The sequence below is a fragment of the Cibotium barometz genome, chromosome 23, assembly GCF_041138505.1.
Source record: "Cibotium barometz isolate CiBa-2024 chromosome 23, ASM4113850v1, whole genome shotgun sequence".
NCBI classification, from domain to species: Eukaryota; Viridiplantae; Streptophyta; class Polypodiopsida; order Cyatheales; family Cibotiaceae; genus Cibotium; species Cibotium barometz.
In genome coordinates, this window is record NC_141068.1 from 21018181 (window position 1) to 21044175 (window position 25995).

At 45.7% G+C, this 25995-nt stretch overlaps 1 protein-coding gene across 3 annotated transcripts in view; it reads right to left on the reverse strand.

Moving 5' to 3' along the window:
- The window catches only part of LOC147625730 (protein ZINC INDUCED FACILITATOR-LIKE 1-like), a 178051-nt gene that overhangs the window by 84842 nt on the left and 67214 nt on the right, over positions 1 to 25995 (reverse strand). The window lies entirely within an intron of this gene.

Consider the following 25995-nt stretch of genomic DNA (forward strand, 5'->3'; position numbering starts at 1 on the left):
CCCGTCTGTGTACCATTGTTAACCTTGCAGGAGACCTCTATGGCGTCGATGCCACCACATCATTTTTACCACCTTTGGCCATAGGCGCCAGAATGTGTGGACTTCACTTGAAAACCATGTTTTGTATATTTTACATATAGCTTGTATATTAAAGGCGTACCACAAGATTTTAGTTGGAGAGTGCTAGTTTTACAATAGGTGTTTACACTAGCTAAAGTGGCCAAATAAGCTCGAGGACCAGACTTTTAACTTTGGCCGCCCAAGAGTGTGAACCCTAGAGGTCACCTACAAAACCTAAAATGTAACTCTTCTGACTCATTCTGTGATGTTAATTCAGTAGAGTGTTCTTCTTCTCTATCTACTATCTTACGCCATTGCTTGCTTGTGTGAGCTCTTATGTGTGCTTGCCTGCTTGCCTGCTTAAGAGTGAGTGTGAGACAGTAAGTTGTGAGGAGGGTTGAGCTTCCCTTGGAGTGCGGTAGCAATGGCGACAGTGAAGTGGAACTTGGGCGTACGGCTCCGTGGGTAACATCGTCTCCTACGAGAATCCCGAGCACAAGTATTTACAAGGTGAAAGACAACCTCGCCCATGCAATTGTGAGCTAGGTCATGGAATATTGGCTTCTCCATTGAGCTGTTTTATGCTCCCGAGTGTGGTTGAGCAAAGCTCCACGACATTGGGTTGTTCCTACGCTCTTTCTATGGTGCAAGGGCCTTCCATAAGTCATGCCATTGCCGAGGAATAGCCCCATCGCATAGCCATAATGCCTTTTGAATGCATGTGTGAGTATGGTTGATTTCTGTTATATTTATGTTTTCTATTTTTTTTCAAGAATGGTAGAAACGAAATTCTAAAAATTTATCCATTTTATTCATTGTTATTGAAATCTTATAAAATTTATATTCAATTTCTACACGTTTTTTAATTTCTACATGTTTTTTCAATTTCTGCATGTTTTCAATTTTTGTAATTTTGGAGTTTTGTAATTTGTGCATTTAGGTTAACTCTACTCCAACGTGTTATTTACAAGTTCAATTTTTGGTTTTCTATATTTCTTGTTTTTCTACATTTTTCAATTTCGATAAGAAAAAAACAATCAATTGAACATGAAATTGAAAGAATCGGATTAAATAGACCATAAAATTAGTTTCCTAGCATAGTATTTGTTCCAATTTCAACTCCTGACATAAAGAAATTGACATAAATTAGAAATTAGAGAAGGATTTGCAACACAAAGAAATTTCTATGTTTTCTGCACATTCTGCGTTTTTCAATTAGTATAATTAACGTGAGTTAATTAGACTTAACCCTCTCTCTAATATGGGACATCTCTCCGCATTTAATGCATGTAGGCTTTTCGGTATTTAATGCATGTAAGCTTTTAGGCCACTAGCCAAAAAAGTCCAAAAGCTTGTCAATACTCATTTTCGAGTAAGTTTCGAGTGGTTGGAAGCATTTAATACGTTCAGTCACTAGCCCAAAAAGTCCAAAAGCCTGTCAATACCTAATTTTGGGTAAGTTTTAAGTGGTTAGACACAAAAAAGTTAAAGAAAAATCAACCACAAGGGACTAAGTACAACCAAGCCCAACTAGATACAAACTCGCCTCATTTAAGGATGGAAAACAAGTGATCTAAGGGGACAGAGATGCTTCTCCTCCGACTGACCGCTCTGTGAGGAGAAGGCTATCTCATATGGGGGGGGGGGAGAGGGGGGAGGACAACCACACAACTGGTCTGTAACGCCAAATGGGGTCACCGCCCCTATCTGTGAGAAAAGGGTTAGGCCTCCAAAGTCTCAAGAAGGCTTCCCGCCACTTCCACATGCGGTCCGAACCTCCCTGTAGCTTTCCCCCACTGACCGCGGAGAGTGAATGATATCGAGCCAGATGCTCCTGATGGTCTCAGCCTACGGAGTGTGGGTACCCTCGATGGCCTCACTGCATCTAGCACGCCAAATGTGCCAAGCTGCTATGTTGCTGCGAAATCTCCCATCCCTGGCAGGAGCCTAGTCGCCAGCCACCTGTCAGTGGGGCTGTGATTGGTACTGCTACAATACGATTGTGGGAGACCTGAAGGGATAGTCCTCCCCCATCCTCCTCATACGTCCTGACCCCTCTAGCCTTGGTGGCCCAAGCGACAGTACCCCAAGTGATGATCCGGGTCGATGCCCTGTCCATAGTGAAGATGTGGAGAATCTACTGCCAAATCATGCCAAGTCCACTCTCCCGGGTCCCACTGCAGCCGCGTGAGAGGTCGGCACTCACAAATCCATCGCCACCATAGTCTCTCCCTGGCCACCTTGGATAGCTTCTTCCGAATACTCTAAAGAAGCGGAGCGAGCTACTCCTCGAGGAAGATATCAATGCCAACCTGGCAACCGAGGCAACGAACTGGTGTGCCCCTCGGGATCCACTGGAAAGCCTCAACTGTTCGCCAAGTCGGGGCGGGTGCTGACCCTACCCAAATACCACACAACTTGTGCCAATTGATCTGTGCTCCTGATGCACAGCAGAAAAAACCGATCGCCTCCGCGAATCTCTGGAGATTCCAAACATCTCCTACGAAGTAGGCTACTGTGTCGTCTGCAAACTCTGAGTCCAGCAGCTCCTCCTCCATGCGGAGGGGGGGGGGGTGCAATCCCTGAAGTCCGGTCTCCTCAGCGAAGAGAAAACTAGTCATGGCGTCGGCGGCGACAAAGAGAAAGAGCTACGCTGCCAGAGGACAGCCCTATTGAACAGAGCCCGAAAGGGGGAATCTGTCGCCTCGGGCTCCTTGAATGAGAACCTGGCTGTGTGATGCTGAATAAAGTCCTTAGACTTCACGAATCCACTCCATGGAGAATCCCATCTGGCTCATAGTGCCCTCCAGAAAGCTCCAATCCACCCTGTCATAAGTTTTCTCAAAGTCTAGGAGTAGCACAATGAGGTCCTGCTGCCGCATCTTGGCCGAAGCTGTTGCCTCCCAAAAGGTAAAGATGTCCAGAATGCTCCGATCCTGAACAAACCCAGTCTGAGTGTCATGGATCAAGTCTGGGAGAGAAGGCTGAAGTTGCCTGCTGATGGCCTTGGCCAAAATCTTATAGACCGTCCCTAGAAGGGTGATGGGTCTCCACTGCCAGATCTCGAATCTGTCACCACCCTCCTTGGGAACCAACTGTATCAAGCCCTTTGTGAGCCTCTCTGGCATGGCACCTGTGAGCATAATCTCATTGAAGGCAGCGCGAAGGCCACCTTCCGTGAGGTCCCAATGGCAAAGAACGAAAGAGACAGGAAGTCCATCCAGCCTCGAGCATTTGCCCCTGGGTAGTGCCATCACTGCCTCCACTAGCTCCTCTGAAGTGAAAGGGGTCAATAAGAAAAACCGAAGGGAGGGAGGAACCATCTCTCTCATGTGCCTCCAGACTCTCTCGCGCGCGTCCATCACCTGGAAGGATGAAGGGGCACCAGTGAGAAGAGATCGGAAAAAATTCGTGGCGATGGCTCTCACATGTGGGGGGTCAGAAACAATAGCTCCAGGCTGGCCGCGCAGCGTGCAAATAACGTCTCTCCTCTTGTGGGGGCCAGCTATCTCAAAGAAATCTCTAGTAACTCTGTCACTAGCCCGAGTCCAAAATGAAGCCCTAGCACGATATCTGTACTCCACCCTCCTCTCCTCAATGGACCGAATCTCTACGCGGGCGGCAGCAATTTGCGACTCAATCCATGGGCTATATGGGGAACTCTCCTACTGAAGACGCTCTAAAGAGGCTAGGCCCCTCCTCAGGCTCCTCTCCTGCTCCCGAAATCCCTCCAATCTACTCCGGGTTGCATCTTGTAAGAAAACACTGATCTCCCCTAAGCCATCATCGAAAGTGCACGCTCCAGAGCCTGAGGAAAAGTCCAGTCCTACCCATATATGCTTGATCCGGCTACAGATCTCGGGGTCCTGAATGAGGCTGTCTCAAATCCTGGAGCTCGTATGCCTGTCATGCCTCCATGGGTCCTCTAGGGACAAAATAACTAGGGCATGATCTGAGAAAGTAGTGCCTTGCAGAATACCAACCACGCCTCCACAGCTGCAAGCCCACTCATCGACATAAAACCTGTCTAGCTGAGAGAGGTTGAGGCCAGTGTTCCGCCTATCCGATCGAGAGAAACTCAGACTGCTAGGCCTACACCCAAACTCTGGGAGATGCCAAGGGTCCTATCCCCTAAGAACCAGTATCATCTCCTCCCAGGCAGAGTGCTCCGCTCCTGAGACTGAGGTCGTGCCACCTCCAAGTCTGTCGTCTGCTACCTCTATCATATTCAAGTCACCATCCATGCCCCAAAAATCAGCCTGGGGAAGGGCCTGTCGGACAATGCTCCAACAGATAGCTCTACCTCCAACATTATTCAGGGCATAAATGTTGACGAAGCCAATGCTCACAAATGGAAGAAGCTGCTCACTGAGAGAGAGAGAGACACACATCCTCCTTGCGTCCCTTAAGGACCTAAGGATGGGGACCAAAAAGTATGACACCTGCCTGGTAAAATATTCTAGTGGCAAGTGCGCCCCTCAGTAAGGAGATGCTCCTGGAGGAAAAGAATGTCAATAGGTCCCCCCACCATAGCTCGCTGAAGCTCTCTTCTAAGGACGCCTCGTCTATGAAAGCACTAAGGCCCCCCTAAAGCTTGAATGTTCCAAGAGACAATCCTCATATCAATCTCTATGTGAGCCAGAACTACCGGAATTTCCCTCCACTCGAAGAGTCTTGGGCGCGGGTTTAGACGGGGAATAGTCACAATCTGTCCTGGTGCGGAGTCGCGCCAAGTGGGCGTGGATCCTGCCCTCCATGTACTGCCACTCTATCCAAGCATGAGAGTATGCATACTCCATGCTCCATCGATCACAATGAAGATACCTGTATAAGAAGGGGGGAGAAGTACTGCGATAGAGGTATGCATGAAAACAAAGAGCAACACCTCCAGGCTGGAGATCACCATCTCCCCTTCTTGGTCTCTGTGGGCTAATCCACCAAGCTCCATCCTAGCCACAGGCCATAGATGAGTAAGAACGTCGGTGATGCGGCGATCCTCAAGATGATGTGATAGCTCAACTGCCTCGCCCTAAATGGTAGAGTCCACCGACTCTGGATCCCACTGTCCCCAGGGCTGCACTCAAGGGGAAGAGAAAATCATCGCGCCATTCTCTGGCGTAGAAGGTCTGCAATGGTGGAAGACCACGCATATCTGAATAGGGGCTACGGTCTCCTCAAACCTGTTTGTCCCTTCCGTCTCAGAAGACACCGGAAGAAACTATAATCCAAAGGCTGCCCCAAGATCCTAGGGGGCCCGCTTGGAGACTCAGGTGGGAGAGCCCACACCGGTGAGGCCGCAGTGGTCATCTCCACCGGCTCAGAGAAGCGATGAATCAGGCAACGAACAGAGCTCGCCGGCTGTCTCCTCTCGGGATCAGGGGCTGACGGGAATGCTCTAGAGAGGCGGAGGGGGGAAGGGGGGGGGGTGATGGTGGGCACGGAAGAAGAGGAAGGGGCAAATGGAGTGCCGGTAGAGTCGAAGGCGAGGGTGGGGGAGGGGGGGGGGGGGGAGGAGGCGAGGGGGAGCGGGGGAGCAGGAGGGCGGAGAGGCTAGAGAGGGATGCTACTGAGAGGCATCCATCGGGGAGGAAGGCTGCTTGGGAATGCTCGACAGAGAGAGGGTGGGGTCAACCGGCCCCAGTGGACACTGAGGGCTAGAAGGGGGGTCGCGAGGACAAGGAATCGGCTGCCAAATCCTGCCGAGGGGGGCCGCAGGCCCAGGGGGGGGGGCGTGGCTGGAGGGGGCCCGCCGTCTACGGGCGGATGCTATGATAAGTGCTCATAACGGTTTTGTGACAGAACCGAATCCTCCTACGTGCTGCCAGCCTAGCACGCACAGCGGCCACACTCAGCTCTAGTGCTCGACCGGCAACCCGGGCGACGGCCAACCATCCGCCACTCTCCAGCTGATGGGTCATCCATGGTCAGTACCCGGTGCTCCGTGGCCTAGGAACTGCTCCTCCCTCGGTCCCCTAGTGCAGATCTGAACGGGAACTAGGAGGGAGAACCACCGGGGCGGTCTCCTAGACTGACGCCGAGGGCAAAAGCTCTGGTCAAGTGACCCATCTGCCTACAATTGAAACATTGGCCTGGAAGGCCGGAATACTCCACTCTCTACATAATGGGGTCGCCCTGAAGACTGGGAATAGATATCATGTGAGGCATTGAATCCGGCAAGGCAACGCAGATGCGGAGAGATGGAATCCCGATTACTCGTGCGAGGGCCGAGGCAGCGGTGGGGAGGAATTCCATCACTCTCCCGATGGCACCACCAACCACCGGGAGAGGAGGAAGGTATTCCTTCCCGAGGCCTAGAAAGCAGTCACGGGAAAGCCTAAAACTCCAGCAAGAGGGTCGGATGCCCGGTCAAAGCCGTACTGCCACCGTGCAAAGAAGGCCTGGGCCGTACGTAATGCAACGGGGCTCAGCTACATGACAAGATCAGACGCCGCTAGTGAACCGAACTCAACCTGATAGTAGCCACGCCCCAATGTATGAATATCTGCGATCTTTGGAGTCGCACCTAGGAGGCTAGCCTAAACGAGATCTCTGAGTTGGCCATGCGCCGAGAAGCTACAACAATCTAGCATACCAGAGTGGAGGCCTCTACAGATGCTGCAGTCGTAGTGAGAAGCTACAGGCCTGCTTCAAAAAACGAAAGGCAGGTAACGGCGGCCTCGTCGGGGGAGACGGAGCGGCTGCCATGGAGTCCTCCTCCAGGCGAAGACCAGAAGAGGCCGAAACTTGCCGATAATAGAAAAAAACTCTCTAGCTGAAGGTGCTCCGATGACCAAGGAAGAAGGGGGGGCGACAAGAATACGGCACGAACAGAAGAGGGAGGGAGGGGACAGGAACACTTTGAGGAAGGAGGAGGGAAGGAAGGGAAAAAGGGAGGGGGGGGAAGGGACGCAGGAAGGAGGGGGAGGCATAGAATGGAGAGGGAGGGAGGAGCGAGGAGGGGAGCACTAGCGAGAGCAAGGAAGAGGGGGGGGGAGGCTGGCTAGCAGGAGCGAGGAGGAGAGCACAGGCGGAAGGAGGAGCGGAGCACTAGCGAGAGCGAGGGAGGGGGGGGGGTGCAGGCAAGGCGCGAACGAGAGCAAAAGGGGCTGGCGACGAGCAGCAGGGGAGCAAAGGTAGGCGCTGGTGGACAGGACAGAGAGCAAGGCGGAAAACAGGGGGAACGCAGGCAACATGACGACAAAGAGGGAGGGGGGGCTGCAGCATCGCTCTCATGACTTTGTTTTTGTCACCCTCCGGTCTCTAAGTCACTACAGCCCTTAAGCTAGGTATCATGAATTCCCATGGCATTATCGCCTCAACCCCATATACCATCTTGAATGGTGTGCAACCAATTGCAACTTTGTAAGAGATTTGGTAAGCCCATAAAGCTCTTGGGAGCTTGAATTCCCAATTATTACATCGAGCATTAAGTTTTTGGGAATATAGAAATGAGGACTTTGTTGGTGCTCTCAACTTGACCATTTCTTGCGGGTAGTAAGGTTTGGACTTGCGGTGTAAGATCATGAACGTTGTGGTTAGCTACTAGATTACATCATTTATAAAGTGTTTCCCTTGGTCACTCGTCAGCTCAAAAGGACAACCAAAGCAGGTAATGATGTTCTCATAGAGAAACTTAGCAAATTCCATGCTAGATCTTTCCTTAACTATTTTGCCTCTCGAAAACCATTAGCTAGAAAGTTAACGATTCTCTCACTCCACTATGGTATAGCCTCCAATTTAAATAATGTAGCGTCAGGTAGATCATCATTTATTCCACTTGGTGCTTCACTATTAGGTACACGAGATAGATGATCAACCATGGCATGTTTCTTGCCAGGCACCACCACTTTGAAAACAAATTCTAGAAGAATCAACAACCACCTAGTGATTCTTCCTACGGAGCACGGTTTGTTGATAAGGTATATATAGCAAGGCTTGATGATAATCAACATAGAAAAACAAATTTATTAGCTAGAAGGTAATGTCGGAATTTCTTCACAACATTTACGATTCCTAAACCCTCACGCTCTGTGGTGGTATAATTCATATGAGCCTCACATAACTATCGACTAGCAAAACTTATAGAGTAGTCCAATTTGTGTTCACCTGGCTGGGCTAGGACGCATCCAACTGCAAAGTTAGAAGCATCAATATGCACATGGAAGATAACATCCCAGTTTGACACTCTTAGTATGGGAGCACTAGCCAAAGCTTGCTTTAAGATATCATAGGCTTGTTGCCATTCTTCTGTCCACTCAAATATAATGAGAAACTTGTACAAGGGATGCGCAATCTCGACATAGAAGACGATGAATTGCCTATAGTAGTCTACATGTCCTACAAACCTTTGGACTCCCTTATAGTTCGTTGGTGGGAGTAATTTCAAGATAATTTTGATTTTACTCTCATATGTGGAAATCCCATTTTTGGACACTAAATACCCAAGAATAACTCCGTGTTTCGCCCAAATTTGGCATTTGTAAGGATTTAAGGATATGTGATAAAATCGACACCTTTCAAACACCTTTTTAGGCACAATAGGTGCTCTTTCCAAGACGAATGAATGCACAAATCATCCAAGAAAGCTTCGAGAAACTTTCTCGAGAATCCTTAAAAGCAATATTCATAAGTCTTTGGAATATGGCTGGTGCCATAGTTACCAGGGGTTTCAGAAACGCCTGATTTGAAACGGGTTTCAGAAACGTTTCAGAAGTTTCATAACTTTTTGAAACGGCAAAAAAAAGTTTCAAACAAAAATACAAATATATATATATATTTATATTTATATAGAATGTACAATAGTACAAGAAATAAGTATTTAGGTCTTACTACTTAGCCTATTTATTTCAATAGGCAAAATGCTTCAAACACATGCCTCATAAGAAAACACATTGGATTCATTATTATTCAATGTAAACAACACCCATTGGATTCATTATTATTCAATGTAAACAATGATTCAATGCTAGAAAACAACACCCATATTCATCTCTCTACAATCCACATTCCATACATGATACTGGGCAGCCAAGAGTCTGGTACTTCACTTAACACAATGATAAAAAATGTTCCTCACCCAATCCAGCTTTCCCACATCTTCTATTATCAAATCAAGGCTATGTGCAGCACAAGGTGTCCATACAATCTTGGGAAACTCTTCTTCAAGAATCCTTCCCATGGAAACACAATTCGACCCATCGTCTGTTATCACCTGCACAATGTTGTCTCGGCCAATCTCCTGTATAGCCTGGCGTATATGCTTGAAGATGAACTCCCCTGTCACCACTGTCCCCGCCACAGAGGCATCAATGGCGCGAATAAACACAGTGCCTTTCCATGAGGAGACCAGAATGTTATAAACACTCCTCTTCTTCACATCTGACCAGCCATCACACATCAAAGTATACCCATACTTTACCCAAGTAGCCTTAAGAGGCTCCATCTCTGTCTCAACTGCTAGCTTCTCTCTCCGAAGCTCTGTAGTACGTAAGGCCTCATATGAGGGACCATCCCACTCACAACCTATGCATGAGATTGCTCTAATGGTTGTCCTCCATCGAGGAGTCTGCAAAATATTGAAGGACAATGCACACTGCACAAAAAGCTTGGTTATCTCCCTTGTTGCCTCCTTCCTTCACATGCCCTTTCTTCAACAAAGGTAAACTTGTCCTCTTTGCTCGAGAATGCTCAGGATCCACGATCTCCTCAACAAGAAGGCCTACTTCCTTAGCCTTCCTTCCAAGCCTTAAGGCTTTCATAAATGTGCCTTGGTACAACCTTACAAGGTCCCACCCCATGGCCCTTTGTATGTGTGAAGTGTGCCTTCAACCGTGTAATGCTGCCAGGATGCACTTTTGCACAAAAATTGCACCTCCATTTTCCCAAGCCTGAGCCTACATACTTGCTCTTCCATGTGACATTGCTCCACAAGGGATCCTATGCGCGAGGCATATTGCAAAGTTGCAAGCAGCAAGAGAAATACCCTGTAACCTGTTGCCTGATAGATTGTGATAAAATCCCCATTTTAGTTATGGGAAAAAAAGCCTGACATAGGCTGCAGGCGCAGTAGGCTAGAGCCGCCTGTATTATGTATAGTTAATAGTATACTGTATAGAAACATAAAACACAATAGTATAGATTCTAGGAACATAAAACACCTAGGCATCTAGGCTTACCTTGAGACTTGGCACTGGGCAGCAGGCTTGCAGTCTGGATAGCAGTCGTGACTCGTGAAGGTGGGTGGTGGACAGGTCACACTGCACAGGTTACAGCACTTGGTCGGGTGAAGGTGAACACACTGTACACAATAGTCAGCCCGGCCCACAGCACTGCAGCAGTCGACCACAGGCTCCTCAGCAGTCGGGTGGAAACGAATGGACAGGTCACAGGTTGTCGGGAGTCGCCAATCAATCGTGAACAACAGTCGTCAGGAGTTGGCCAGCGGCCCAGCAGTCATGAACAGAAGTCACCAAGCAGTCGTCGAGAGTCGTGGACAGAAGTCGCCAAGCAGTCGTCGAGAGTCGCCACCCAATCGGGTGACGGGTCGCGGGTGGAGTCGTGGACAGCTTCAGTTGGCGCAGGCGGCGGCAGTAGCTCGAATGTCGAAACGTGTGCGGCTGGCTGTACACGAAGTACACGTCGAGCGAAGAGATGTGATAAGACCTTTTTTTTAATAGATAAAAAACGTGTTTCAACGTATGAAACTTTTGTGAAACGTTTCAATCCATTTCAAATGGACTGAAACGAGTTTCCTTGCTACTATGGCTAGTGCATTGGTTAGACCGAACGGCATAACTCTGTAAGCATACACACCTGCTCAATGACAAAATCTGTTTTGGCTTGGTCCTTAGGTGCAATTCAAATTTGATCACAGCATGAATATCCATCCAAAAAGCTATAAGCCTCCTTGCCCGCAACTCGTTCAAGCACATGTTCTAAATATGGCAAGAGGTAGTGGTCCCTGTGCGTGGCAACATTCACTTTCTTGAGATCAACACACACTCTAAGTTTTCCATTCTTCTTGTGCACAACGACAATGGGTGAGACCCATTCTGAGTGTCAATCTCATAAAAGAATCCACACTAAATGAGTTTATTGATATCTTCCTTAACAATGCTTGCATATTTGGGATTGATCTCTTCCTTAACAATGCTTGCATATTCGGGATTCATTTGATAGGGTCGTTGTTGGACTGGTTAAGCACCGAGTACCATGCGGATGGTGTGTTGTACCACCTCTGCGAAACCTCCCTTCATATCATGGTATGTCCATGCAAAGCAATCCCTATAAACCTTCAGAAAAGCTACAAGTTCAGTCTCCTTACCCTTATTTAAGTCCTTGGCTATGTAGATAGGCTTAGAATCTTCTCTTGGGTCAACCAAGTCTACTTCCTTGACCTCTACAAGCCCGTCATAGACTCCTCAACTCTCACTTGTGGGGTTACGTTTAGCATTATCAAACACTAACTTGCGTTCCCCTATGGTGTATGACTTGTAATGCACAGGTACTGGGCGTAAATCAGGCTCATTTTCTTTTCCTTCGTCAGCTCCTTCAGCTGCAGCTTTAGCCTCTCGTTCCTTCTGTGCGAGTTCACGATTTTGTTTCCTTCTGGCTGAGCAACTCGAATTTGGTACATCAGAGACTTCCACCTTAGCTATATCAATTGGGGGTGGCCTACAATACTTGACCTTTTGGAGTCATTAGGCGATAGTTATTCTTTCTTGCACCCTTCTATGATGATTCACTACATAGCATTTACGTCTCCGTCATCTGCGGGGATACTCCTTGGTGTTTTGAAGAACTTCATCCCTTTCTTCAAATTGGGAATCCGTATCAGATTTGGAGCTACTCCCTGTTGTTTCTTTTAATATTATCAGCTCTGTTTTGCTTGTGTTAACCGAGAAGTTGGTGTCACTTTTAGTCTCTGCTTTAGACTTCTTCTTTTTTTTCCAGAAAGGAGATTTCTATTAAGTATGAAAAATTTTTACAAAATGGAGATTTCACACCAAGCAAGGTGGAGATCTCAACCAATCAGGAACCCTGTGCTGCCAATAGGGTCCCGAATGAGAGGATGTGAAAAAGATACCTATGTCCCACTCTCTCATAAACTGGTTGCGCTTCCTCTCCACAGCCCTCGATGATCCCTGGATTCCGGCCCAAGTAGCCATAATGGTGTGAATAATATCACTCCAAATCCTGCAAAGACACTGAGAAACAAGAATGGGAGTACCCTCAATGGCCTCAGTGCATCTAGCCTTCCAGATATTCCAAGCTGAGATGCTAGCAATAATCTCCCAAGAACTATCTAACCTCTGAGCCAGAGGGACAAAGTGTGAAAGTGGCAAATCCTGAAGACAACATTGCCGAGGAACTCCTTGCCTAACCATAATGGCCAAGCTCCTGTCAGTCCCCTCGAATCTCGGCTGAGGCCGAAACTATGTCAACCAAATGATAGAACCAAAAGAAATGATAGTATCCCTCTTAATCCTACCACAGAGGTGTGCAATCGCAGACCAAACCCTCTGTGCTTCTTTGCATTCCCATAAACAATGGTAAACTGACTCCGAAACTCCTGCGCATCTAGAGCATGCTCGGCAAGCACTGGTAACAGACCTCCACTGATTGGTGGCCAAACCACCATGAAGCGGAACCCAGATAAAAGAGCAAATCTGTGGCTTCCTATAAGAATGCCACAATCTCCGCCAAAAAACCCTCTGAATGTCAGTCGAAATGCCATTAAGACTCCCAATGGGGTCTAAGAGTAAGGAGACTCTGAATGTGTCCCAAGATAAGATGTCTGGCATTCCGCACCGTATAACTGAAAAAAGGCATGCTTTTCAAGGGGTTACAAGCATCCTTCCACTCCCACTCACCGGGTCCCAATGCAAATGTCTGATAGGGCAGCCACCATACAACCAAAGGCTAACACTCTCTGTGATCATCCAAAGACGTGCTTCCCTAACCTGCCAACAACTCTGACTGGACGAATCTGGGGGCCCTCAATAAGGTCCTGCACATCACATCTCTTCAGATGTCATCCATCCTGTACAGAAAAAAGGACCGGTACATCATCCTACCCAGGCAAGGCGAGACCCATAACCTGAAGAGGAACACGTCCCAGAAAAAACCCCAAACCAAGAATGATGACGATCTTCCAAAACAGATCTAGTAATTCAGTGGTTGGAAATGGCTACATCAATCTATGCAATCCTCCGCCAAGAGCCTCTCAAATGCTGCGTGAAATCCAATCTCTGCACCTCAGTGAGGCTCTAAAGCCTCTTCCAAGCCAGCACTGTGGGGCATAGGGTCTCCCAGCCAACCCAAAGAATATGCATAGCTGTCCCAAGAGGCCTACCATGCACATCTAAGATCAAATCATTCCACAGAATGGGCTGCCGGTTAGCTTCCTCCGCTGAACGCGGGGGGATTTGTACCAAAAAAACTCCTCAGGCAATCCCAGGCTCGTCGAAGGGACCTAACCAAGGGGGACGAAGGGGAGCAATGAACTGCATCCAAAAAAAAAAAGGGTGAGCTGAGAGTCCAGTCACCTCCACGAACAGGGACACACTTCGTGATCTGCTGCATGAGAAAGTCCTTCCACGGCCCAGTGCCTGGAAGAAAGCCCCTAACAACAAGCTTACAAAGCAAAGCCTTACATTGCACCTCAGGGTCAATGATATTCAATCCCCCTTCCTGCTTAGGCCTGATAATGGTTTCCCAAGCAACTCTGGCCCTGGTGTGTGCATTTCCATCAAGCCCTGACCAAAGAAAGTTCTAAATAAGACGACGAAGTTGGCCCATGCAGCTGGGGACGTGCCTTATGATGTCAACAAATGGTGGTAATCCGACATTGAGTTCTCCATTAAGGAGAGCTCTCATCGCGCTGCAAACAATTCAAGATCTCCACTCAATCGGGCGGTTATAGTTGTACTCATTTGTGAGACCATAAAGTCTAACAAAATGGGGATATTTAGTGGTGCATTCATGAGCTCCTTTCCATATATAGGTGTCGGTCAGACTAGAAAATCCATCTCCGACACGGCCTCAAGGTTTCCATATTGTAGTTGTCCCAATCAGGGATCAAACTATGAGAGGCGGGGCCTCAGTCTCTTCCATGATGACACTCAACACATCTAGAGGTTTGTGAATCTCAGTAGTAGACATTAAGGTACTAGGGTGTATAGTATCTAGGACTCTCACATGCTTGGGTTTTGGTTCAAGCTCCTCTTATGTTTTCGTAACTAAATCACTAAATTCTTGGAGTTTCTTATTCTTCTCAAAGTCATGATAAGAGACAAGTTTTGTAGCGTGTGATCTAGTTTCAGGAATTCCAGGTTCCCGTGGAGTCTCTTTCTTCGTGCTCTTGGTTTTGGAGGGTATTTCTCTACCCTGTTCAGAATCGGCCCTTTGTGTCCAAGGAGTCCAAGTCCTCATCTAGGTCCCTAATGAAGACTGGTTCTTGAGGCGTTCCAAGATTTTGAAAGAAAGAGCATCAGAGGTTGTAGGCCCAAAGCACAAACTATAGAAGAGGGGAACCAATTGATTATTGCTGAAAATAAGCACGAGGGAAGCCCGTCGGTGCTTACAAGCATAAGAGACTGTTGCTACAACCAATGACCTCCAGCAGATATGCAAGGATAAGATGAAAACTGCGGGGAAGGGTGAGCACCCTTATATACACCTCCAGAGAACTGGTCGGCCAGCTATAGCAGGCCAACAACCGTCTAGTAGCATAAAAAGCTATAAAATGCCTTAAAAGTGGTAGAAAAATCCCAAATAATAACTGCTAAATATGCCAATGCAGGGCCTTATAAAATGACTAGTACAAGCATGAAAAAAGGTGATGTTGACCCTCTGGAGATGATATATTCCAAGAGGGGTGGTCCAATACCAGCGCGCTGAAGTAACACCTCCAAAATTGGACCACCAGAGGGGCGGTCCAATACCAGCGCGCTGAAGTAACACCTCCAAAGTAGCTCTCGAAAGTGGTTTGGTGAATTGGTAGAACAGTAGGGCAGCCGAAGACTTCCCAACTCGATAATGTACTTCGATATGCTTGGATCGTCCCCGTATCACAGGATTCTGAGCTAGAGCAATAGCACTCTGAGAATCCGAGAATATGGTAACTAGGGAAGTGTCCGCACAGCACAAATGCTCCAAAATATGATGAATCCAAAGTGCCTCAATGGAGAAGATCAGGTAGGATTTGTGCTCAGCCTCAGTGGAAGAAGCAGAAATAGTCCTCTGCTTTTGAGACTTCCAAGAAACCAATCCAGTACCATGCATGAAGCAGTTTCCAGATGTAGACCTCCAAGTATCAATGCAGCCTGCCCAATCACAATCTGTGAAACTAATCAAATCAGCACCACTGGAATAGGTGATGCCATAATCTGAAGTACCTCAAAGATAACAAAGAACTCTCAAGGTTGCCTGCCAATGAGACGTTCGAGCGGCTGATGAAAACTGCCTGAGAACACTCATAGCATAAGAGATATCTGGTAAGCTAAATCAATGAGCCAATAATCTGTCGGTACCCTGTGGAATCCACCAAGGGTGTATCATCTTGCTTGGATAACTTGGCATTGGGATCCATGGGACAAGAGAGAGGTGTACAGTCTGACAACCCATAGAGTGAGAGCAGCTTCTTCACATACTTCTACTGAGAAATGAAGCTACAATCATCTTTCTGTCAAACCTCTTGCCCAAGAAAATAATAAAGAAGGCCAAGATCAGTCATCTAAAATGTCTCTGAAAGCTTGGACTGAACCTCTGTGTCCAACTCAGTATTGAAGCCAAAAAGGATGAAGTCATAAACATACAAAACAATGACACAAATATCCCCATCAGAAAGAAGCACCATAGAGATTGTTGTCAGCATATGCCCTCTGAAATCCAAGAGATAACAAGAAGGCATCAATCTTCTGATACCAAGCATGGGGTGCCTGTTTGAGACCATAAAGAGCCTTCTGCACAAGGTACACATGGGTATCCTGTCCCTGAATCACAAAATCAGGAGGCTGCTCAACATAAACTTCCTCCTCTAAATCTCCATTCTGAAAAGTAGATTTGACATCCATCTGGAACACGGGCCATCTGAAGTGTGCAGCCAGAGCCAAAACAATCCAGATGGTGGTATACTTGGCGGCTGTAGGAGAAAATGTCTCATCAAAGTCTTCACCTGCCCTCTGAGCATATCCTCGAGCAACAAGTCGGGCTTTGTACTCATCCAAAGTACCATCTACATGAAACTTGACATTAAAAATCCTTTTCACACCAATCACACGACAATGTAAAGACCGTGGCATCAAAGACCAAGTGTGATTCCTCTCAATAGATGACATCTCTGCTTTCATGGCTTGTCGCCACTACGGCTGTGAAAGAGCCTCCTCTGGACTCTCAGGCTCATTGATCTCCTAGATAGAACTCATGAGAGCATAATTCACTGTGTGATGAGATGTAGAAGCCCAAGATGAACGGCGAGATCCAAGGGCAGTGGTAGAGAGTTGGTTATGGAGATCTACATCAGTGAGACCAGAATCTCTAAAGAGTTGATGAACCTGTTGGAAATAAGTGCACACTAGGTGTACTAATTCTCTAGTCTAGTTTCAGTTGAGTCTTTATGTCTTGAGTCTAGTGCCATGTGGCACCTCTACATTTATCCCATAAGTCAGTCTACTCAATCTTGTACTTCTCACCTATATATTGTGGGTGTCACATCAATGAAAGTATCAATCTTGTGTCTTGTCTACACTCATCTCAAGGTAACTCTTTGTCTTTCATTTGTTTGTGTTCTTGTTTCATTTCTAGTTTGCTCTTGCTTTCATATTTCCTACATGGTATCAGAGCCATGGTTTTAGGGTTTCCCTGTTTTTTCTCTCCAAGCCGTCCCACTCAATTCAGCGCAGCCCATTGGTGTTTGCTTGGTTCAATTCTCTCTCCTGTTTTTGATCTGTTCGGTGCAAAGCCTCCATCGCCATGGACCTCAGGACACGCTCTAACACATGGGCCTCTCTCTCTATCAAGCAATGGCGAATCAAGAAACCTCTACTACTGTCGGGACAGTGGTAGGAGGAGCTCCGACATCAGCGTTAGCATCCTCACGGGCAGCTGCTGGTCGCCATTATTCTGCCCGCCACAGAATTCTGACCGCCCCTGTTTTCCATCAGTTCTGCCTCGCCATACTCCAGTTGAAGGGTTCCTGTTTCTTCCTGACGATGTTCTTCATCTACTCCATCAGCATAAGGCTCTTCATTATGGTGCGAATCTTTTCCTTCAGCTGGGCGACTCTTTCTCTTGATGGCATCTCTCTAGGTGCAGCTCGTGCTGCCCCTACCCTCATCGCTGCCCTGATCTTCCCCTTCGTTTTTTCACATAGCGGCAACATCTACAGCAGCAGCTCAAGGCATAATTTCAGATCTGCCTGCCCATGTCAGGCCTATGCATCTCTACCTTCTCTCTCTCTACTGCCGGCGGCCTGTCCTTTAGTATTACACATGCAGCAGCTACCCACGCACTCTCTTCTTCATCAACATGCCTTCTCAAGTCGTGGACCTCCTGGACATTCAACTCATGCAACAACTCGTCATTTTTGGATCTCTGGTCTTCTCGACATCAGCTCAACACCTCCTTTTGTGAAGGTAAACTCCAATGCTGATTTTGGACCTGATTTGCAACATCTGTGCAAAAGGCATTTTCCCCTTTGTTATTTCCCATTTTCTCTTCATCTTCACATGTGGGTTAGCTGTCCATTGCACCAGCCAGACCTGCAGCAGCAAATTTAAAGCAGAAATCAAGTGTATGTCGTGTTCTATTTTCAGTCTACTCTCTATTTCTTTTTTCTTTTTTTTTTAAAAAAATCATCTTGTACGGGATTAGACACTGCCAAATCTGGTAAGACCTTCCCATCTCTCTCATAATTGTCTATGTTTTCATACTATCTACCACCATTGATCACCAATGATGTAGATCATGGGGTAATATCCTGTCTATTTGTCTACATGGACTTATCTTTGTCCCTATCCAAGAGGCACCCCTGCATTACTCACTCTAGCAGGAGATTTGCCCTTGAGGAGGGACTATCTATCAAGGTCCATCTCTCTGTCTATCTACAATCAGTCAGTCTCTCTGTCTATGTGTCTATCCTGTGTGTCTATCCTGTCACATGTCTTTGACACTCTATCTATCAGTCTATATGCCTCTCTTTTGTGGATTAGCTACCCACATTCTCTTGGCATTTTCTGTCTATGTCCCCATTTATCTTCTATCTGTCAGACTCTCTCATGTCTATCTGACATTCTCTCTCTCTGTGGGACCACTCTACTGGCTGATTGTCTCTCTCTCTGTCTGTCTATAATCCACTCTTGTCCCTACCCTTGTGGACCCATATGAGGATATCACTTGAGGAGGGATGTCTCAGGATCTTTTGTCTCTCATGTCTTGTCTCTCAGTCTATCAGTCTTTATGTCTGTCTTCTAGTTTTGTCCATCTTGTCTTCTAGCTTGTCTCTCAATCCTTGTTTAGTCTCACTATCTTGGTCTTATCTTTTGTCATGTCATAGTCTTGTCTTTTTGTCTTCCTCCTAGTGTCCACTTAAGGAGGGTGTTGGAAATAAGTGCACACTAGGTGTACTATTTCTCTAGTCTAGTTTCAGTTGAGTCTTTATGTCTTGAGTCTAGTGCCATGTGGCACCTCTACATTTATCCCATAAGTCAGTCTACTCAATCTTGTACTTCTCACCTATATATTGTGGGTGTCACATCAATGAAAGTATCAATCTTGTGTCTTGTCTACACTCATCTCAAGGTAACTCTTTGTCTTTCATTTGTTTGTGTTCTTGTTTCATTTCTAGTTTGCTCTTGCTTTCATATTTCCTACAGAACCCACTGAGGTAGGCTAACCTTCCTCTCAAAGCGTGAAGAAGAAGAAGATCCAGCTAAAGTAGAGGACCTGTGAAGATCATCCTCTTTGACTTCGGTGCGAGTGTGGTCCCCTTTTGATCTGAACCATGCACATAAGCAACACAACCGAAAACACGTAGATGAGAAACAGAAAGCTTTTGTCCTGTAATAGCCTCCTCTGGAGTGATCCCCTTTGTTGGGGGACTCACACACTCACACAAAGCAAGGGTTCCTGCAGATTAGGGTTAGCTGCAAGAAGAAGAAGCTCACACAAAGAGAGAAAGAGAAAGTATATTAATGTCTTCAAAAGGCCAAAATGACCTATGAGACCAAAAGGTTACATCATATCCATTGGGTACATCATCCTGGATACAAAATAATAATAAAGAAAGACAACAAAAATCTAGAACTATAAAATCTGATCTAGGTACATGAGCAGAGAGCTCTCATATCACCCTAATACATCCCTCATGGGCCGCTATGACATGGTGCTCAAGTTGGTAAAACTGAGAGAGAGAACTAGACACAAAATGTGCGGTGATCACAAATGCAAGTCAACACTTGCATGTGAGTCACATCCATATAATATAGAAGTACACAGTTATATGGATAGAGTGTCCTTTCACACTTGATATCCAAGGGGAAAAACCACATGGAAAAAACACTTGCATGTGAGTCACATCCATATGATATAGAAGTACAAAGTTATATGGATAGAGTATCCTTTCACACTTGATATCCAAGGGGAAAAACCACACGGGAAAAAATGCCCTTGGTTAAGCCCTGTTCACACGAAGCACTACTATAAGTGAGCATATACCTATGTTGGGGGACTCACAATCTCACACATAGCAAGGGTTCCTACAGATTAGGATTAACTACAGGAAGAAGAAGCTCACACAAAGAGAGAGAGAGAGAGAGCTAGACACAAAATGTGTGGTGATCACAAATGCAAGTCGACACTTGCATGTGAGTCACATCCATATAATATAGAAGTACAAAGTTATATGGATAGAGTGTCCTTTCACACTTGATATCCAAGAACAAAAACCACATGGAAAAAACACTTGCATGTGAGTCACATCCATATAATATAGAAGTACAAAGTTATATGGACAGAGTGTCCGTTCACACTTGATATCCAAGGGGAAAAACCACATGGAAAAAAGTGCCCTTGGTTAAGCCCTGTTCACACGTAGCACTACTATAGGTGAGCATATGCCACCAAATCCACCTGTACAAGGTAGCATATCATTCTGTGTATGAGAGTAAGCCCAAAGCTTTGTGGAAAGCTTCAAACTTCTCTCGAGGTAAAGCCTTTGTGAACAGATCTGCAACATTATCCTGTGTAGGGCAGTAAGATAAATTGATCTCCCCTGCATGTAGCCTCTCTCTCACATAGTGATAATGAATCTCAATGTTCTTGGTACTTGCATGAAATACGAGTTTCGTGCCAAGACCATAGTACTCTGGCTATCAGTGAGATTGGTGGTGGGTGTCTACTGACACTCACGAAGATAAGCCAATAATCTCCTCAACCATACACAATCTACTGTAGCTGTGAAGACTGCCCTGTACTCAGCCTCGCAAGTAGATGTGGCAACAGTGACTTGCTTTTTGCTCAACCAAGATATGCATGAACTACCAAGAAAAAAACAATTTCCACAGGTGGATTACCTCGTATCATAATCACCAGTCCAATCTGAATCACTCTATGCATAAAGCTGCAAGCTGCCCTCCCTGGAATAGAACAAACCAAAATCCATGGTACCCTGAAGATAACAGAAAATGAGTTTGACTGCTTGCCAATGCTCTTTTCACCCCTCTGGATATGAAGCGTAAGTGCAAAAGCTACGCAGCAGACATAAGAACCTATTCTCTCAAAAAAGAGATTAGCCACAAGAACATGTTGCTCGCAAGATGGTAACCAAAAAAAAAACACACACACACACACACACAAGGGAGTCACACATATGGCCTACCTAAAAGTGGTAGAATATCACAAATAACTCCCAAGGATCTTAAATAGCCATTCCATTTTTGTTGAGCTTATAGCTTACTATTCTTTTGGCTAAGTTAATGTTGCAACCACTCCATGAGTACATATCCATACTCATGCACTGGAGGCTATTTGCACCAAAGCCTCACCATCAACAACTTTCCAAGTATATCTCTGGATGAGGAGACATGGTGGACAAAAGCCTGGTCAATGATACAACCCATCGCGTAGAATTTTCTTTCAAATTACAAACCTCTCCAAATGACGCTACCATCTTCACAAATCAATGATATCCAATCCTTAGTAAAGATATCTATATTAGCCTCGTAAGTCGACGTAATTCTTTCAATCCTTGCCAACAAGTGGCTACTTCAACACAGAGCAGTTCAATAAGAGTCTATATGACTTACTTCTTGTACTTCATGTATATCTGCTTCATAAGAGCACTTAAATATACATAAAAACATAAAAAGCATATAGAAAGAAGCATCTAGGAATAAGTCCTACTCAACAACATTTGACAAGAATCCTGCCACACAAAAGGATATCATCGAAGGCCAATTTTTTCAAATGATGAATGTCGTTTCAATGAATCAAATGGCTAACAAGTGGCTACTTCAACACACAACAGTTCAATAAGAGTCTATGTGACTCACTTCTTATACTTCATGTATATCTGCTTCATAAGAGCACTTAAATATACATAAAAACATAAAAAGCACATGGGAAGAAGCATGCAGGAATAAGTTCAATAAGAGTCTATGTGACTCACTTATTACACTTCATGTATATCTGCTTCATAAGAGCACTTAAATATACATAAAAACATAAAAAGCACATGGAAAGAAGCATGCAGGAATAAGTCCTACTCAATAACATTTAACAAGAATCTTGCCACACAAAGAGACATCATCAAAGGCCAATTTCTTCAAATGATGAATGTCACTTCAATAAATCAAATGAGGAACTGAAAATCACCATCTCGTTCTAATGATTATGTCTACGTTCCTTCGGATCCTCTCCTCTCTTCTCTCCCATTATTGACATCTCTTAGCGTCCCCACTAACACAATCACATGTAGCCTTGCTTATTGCGAAAAACAAAGTGAGCAAAAAACTCCCCCAAAAAAAAAAACATACTCACACAAATATAAAAATGCAATCACTCGCAAACAACCCCCACCCTCTCCCCCCCCCCTCCCCCCAGAAACCCGTTAGGAGTTTCTAAAAAACCACTAACCTTTTCATTTACTAACTAGCCATTCTCATTCCCTCTCTAAAAGACCAAAGACCATTCAAGGTCACTCAACATCAAAGCCATCTATAAGCTTATCAATTTTCCCCACACAAAAGTCTTCAACGCAATCACGAGGACGCGATCGTCATCAGGCAAGGGGGAATGTTAACCCATTCCTCCGGTTAACAAGAGCTACCACCATTATCTTACATCAAGGAGTCAAGGTAGATACACCAAAAGGTCATACATTCAAGTTATGAAGCAATGGTGTCCAAATCTACAACTTAGATGAATGCCCATAATGGTGTGACAAAGTATTTATGGCGATTCTCGTTTCAAGAGCATGTGGTAGTAAGTTAGGATGAAGTCCTAAGTGATGTACTTCATGGATATATTATGAAAGTAGTCATTGTAATAGCATTAGGCCTCTTATGAGCCTAAAGTGCCCAGCCGGCCACAGTTTGAGTGAGTGTGAATACTTATCGCCATGTATATAAGTGAATCTTTCTCATAATACAATATACTCTCCCATTATGCAATAGTCTTGCTCTTGCTAATCCTCTTGCTAATCTCTCCCTAATGCATGCTAGTGAGTGTGTGGAGTGAAGTGAGGTGAGAGGAAGGAAAAGTACCCGTAGTGCAATGCGGCGGTGTGACAACACTCGTGGCGGAAGATGCGGTGGAATTGCTTCTCAAGGAGTTGTAGAGCTTGGAGACCCAAGGGGTTACAAGCTCAACCATTGGAAAGATCATCATAATAGTTGCGGTTCACTAGGTAATCTCTTGTTGGATGTGTTTCAAGGGGAGTTAGGGTGAGCCATAACAAGGGATGTGACCGCCTAGAAGCAATCAAAGAAGGCCATGTATTGTTGATCGTCTATTTATTGTAAGTTTCAATAGTCATGTAGAGACTATCTCAAACAAGCGACGGAAGGAGGCGTATTGATAAAGAGAAATGTGTCCATAATATATCTAATTTCTATTTTGCCATATTATCCACAGTGCCGAAAAAGTAGTCCACGCAAAGAATACCGCAAAGGTAGTATACTATTGTGAAATCCAAATTGTCCTCGCAAGAATCACGTGCAAAGATACCTTGATAGTGTATACAAGAGGACACGAGAGAAACCACAATACTAGGGGCACTATCTATGCAACGGTGACCTCTTGCCACAACGATGTGCCTCTTTTCCAAGAATACACTGACAAGCAGAACTCCCACAACTCATCTCCAAAGGAACAGTCTTTCTTTCAGTGGCAAACCATGAACTAACAACTAAAAGGGTCTATATCAAACCGGTTGCTCCTCCTTGGATCGTAGATCATGCTAATGCACTTTGGACAATGCACAAAACAGATAGATGGTAGGGTGGTTGTTTGAGGAGCATATGCACGCGCACACATACACTCACACACTCACACAACAATGGATAACTCACACACAAAGATGGAAGGTTGAAATCTTCTTCTCCGTGTTGCTCTCAAAAGAGATCTACAAAAGATAAGTGAAAACCAACGCAAGTACTAGAGTACCATGTACAAATGGTCCATAATGTGAACACGCTAAGTAGGTGAGTTGGCAAGATAAGTGCTGCCATAACTCGGTTGGACTAGGTAGGTGTAGTCCAATTGTAGAATCACTGGGGAAGATCCATGGTTTCACATACCATATATGCCTGTGGTATAAACATGGAACGGTGTCCAAAAACACCTCAGACGCACTCCTCCAGGGGTCCCATCCGGCACATCGTCCCTCCCCAAAGCCCCAGTCTATCTTGTCATATGCTTTCTCAAAATCTAGAAGAAGAACAATAAGATTATGGTGCCTCAACTTGGTTGGCGAAGGGGTCGCCTCCCAAAAAGTGAAGATGATGTCCAAAATGCTCCGATATCCTCGACGAAATCCGTCTACGTGCCATAAATCACATCGAGGAGGAAAGGCTGGAGTCAGCAGCAACTGATGGCTTTGGCTAGAATTTTGTCGGCAGTCCCTAGGAGGGTGATGGGCCTCCACTACCGAATCTCCAATCTATCACCACCCTCCATGGGAATCCAATGGATCAATCCCTTTGACAATCTCTCCGGTATGGAGCCCATGGTCATAATCACATTGAAGGCAACTTTGAAGCCGCCTTCCATGAGATCCCAATGCCGAATTAATGGAAGCTCATCTTCTCCTAGGCGTTTTCCCCTAGGGAGTGTCGTCAAACCCTCCGCAAGCTAGTAAAGGGTTTCAACAAGAAAGTCCGGCGAGCGGGATGAACCACCTCTCATGTGCCGCTAGACCAGCCCACGCGCGTCAAGAAGCTGAGAGAATAGGGGACACTTGTGAGAAGAGAACGGAAAAAATCGTGGCAATGTCTCGCACCTTGGGGGGGGGGAGGGGGGGGAGGGAGTGGGGAGTCTACATTTATGGATCCATCCTCCTAGCCTCATAACCAACGAATACCATCTCTCTGGCTGTGTGGGCCTGAAATCTCAAAGAAATCTCTGGTGTCTCTCTCACACGCTTGGGTCATAAAGGACACTCGAGCATGGTGTAGTATAGAGCTGTCGAGGATTCTCTCCTGAAGCCACTGCAAGGAGGCTAGGCTCCAACGGATGCTTCTCTCTTGGTTTTGAAAGCCAACCAATCTACTCCGTGCAGCCTTCTATAATAAATCGTTTCCCGTGCGGCCTTCTATAATAAATTGTTGATCTCTCCAAGGCTTGTGTCCAAAGTTCCTCCAGCTGAGCCAATGTGAAAAGCAAAACTCTCCCAAATCTTGGTGTATTTAAATACATTGCTTGAAATAACTTATGGGGCTCAAAATAGTGTCCTTTTACAAATATGTTAACTTCTTTAAAAATAGTTTGCTTTATTAAACGTGCAAGCTAATCTACTTCAAAAATAAATATGAACCTAAAACCATAAAAATGTGTACATATCTTGTAAAATCAAATATGCACACAAGGGAACTTTCACATGTCCCAAACGATATATATATACATCATCAATAAATATGGAGGGTACCCATAATAAATTAATGGCGCTTATTGTCACAAAATCAAATAATATTTGTTGACACTCAAAATTGATCATCTTAAAATATTCCTAAACACCACCCATGCACCAAAAATCTGCTTAGGGAAGGGACCGATGAACCGTACTCTAAAATGTGGCTCTGCTTGTTGTTGCGCTGGGTGCATATATGTTTAGAAAGCCCACTCTGTCCTCTTTAATCCTGATGATCACCCACTAAGCTCTCCCAATGACAATGGCGCCTGACTTGACCACTACAGGGAAGAGTTGCTCACTGACAGAAATGCATATCCTACCCTCGGTTCCAAAGGGACCAAAAGGTGTGAGTCTTGCCCTAAAGAATCTTCCCGCAACGTCGGGTACGACCCTCGAAAAGATGATGCTTCTAAAGGAAGAGAATCTCAATGGGCCTGCCAGCTACAACTCTGTGAAGCTCCTCTCTGAGAATCCCGCACTGCTGCAAGCATTGCAGTCCTCCCAAACCCTGAGTGTTCCATGAGAAAATCTGCTTGACTAAGAGCAGTGGGATGCAGAACTGTCAGAACTGCCCTCAACACGAAGAGTCTAGGGCATGGGTTTGGATGGGGAGTAATCACTATCTATCTTGGGGCAAAGCCGTGCCAAATGGGCACGAATCCTATTTTCCATGTGAAGCCACTAAGCCATTTGGTGAGGTCCATTCTAATGAATCCATTGTAATGAAACACTGCAGAGCATTCATGGGATTCTAGCTCCTCCTACTTGTACTGCAACCTGGCAGACTAGGTACATGGTCTTGCCTT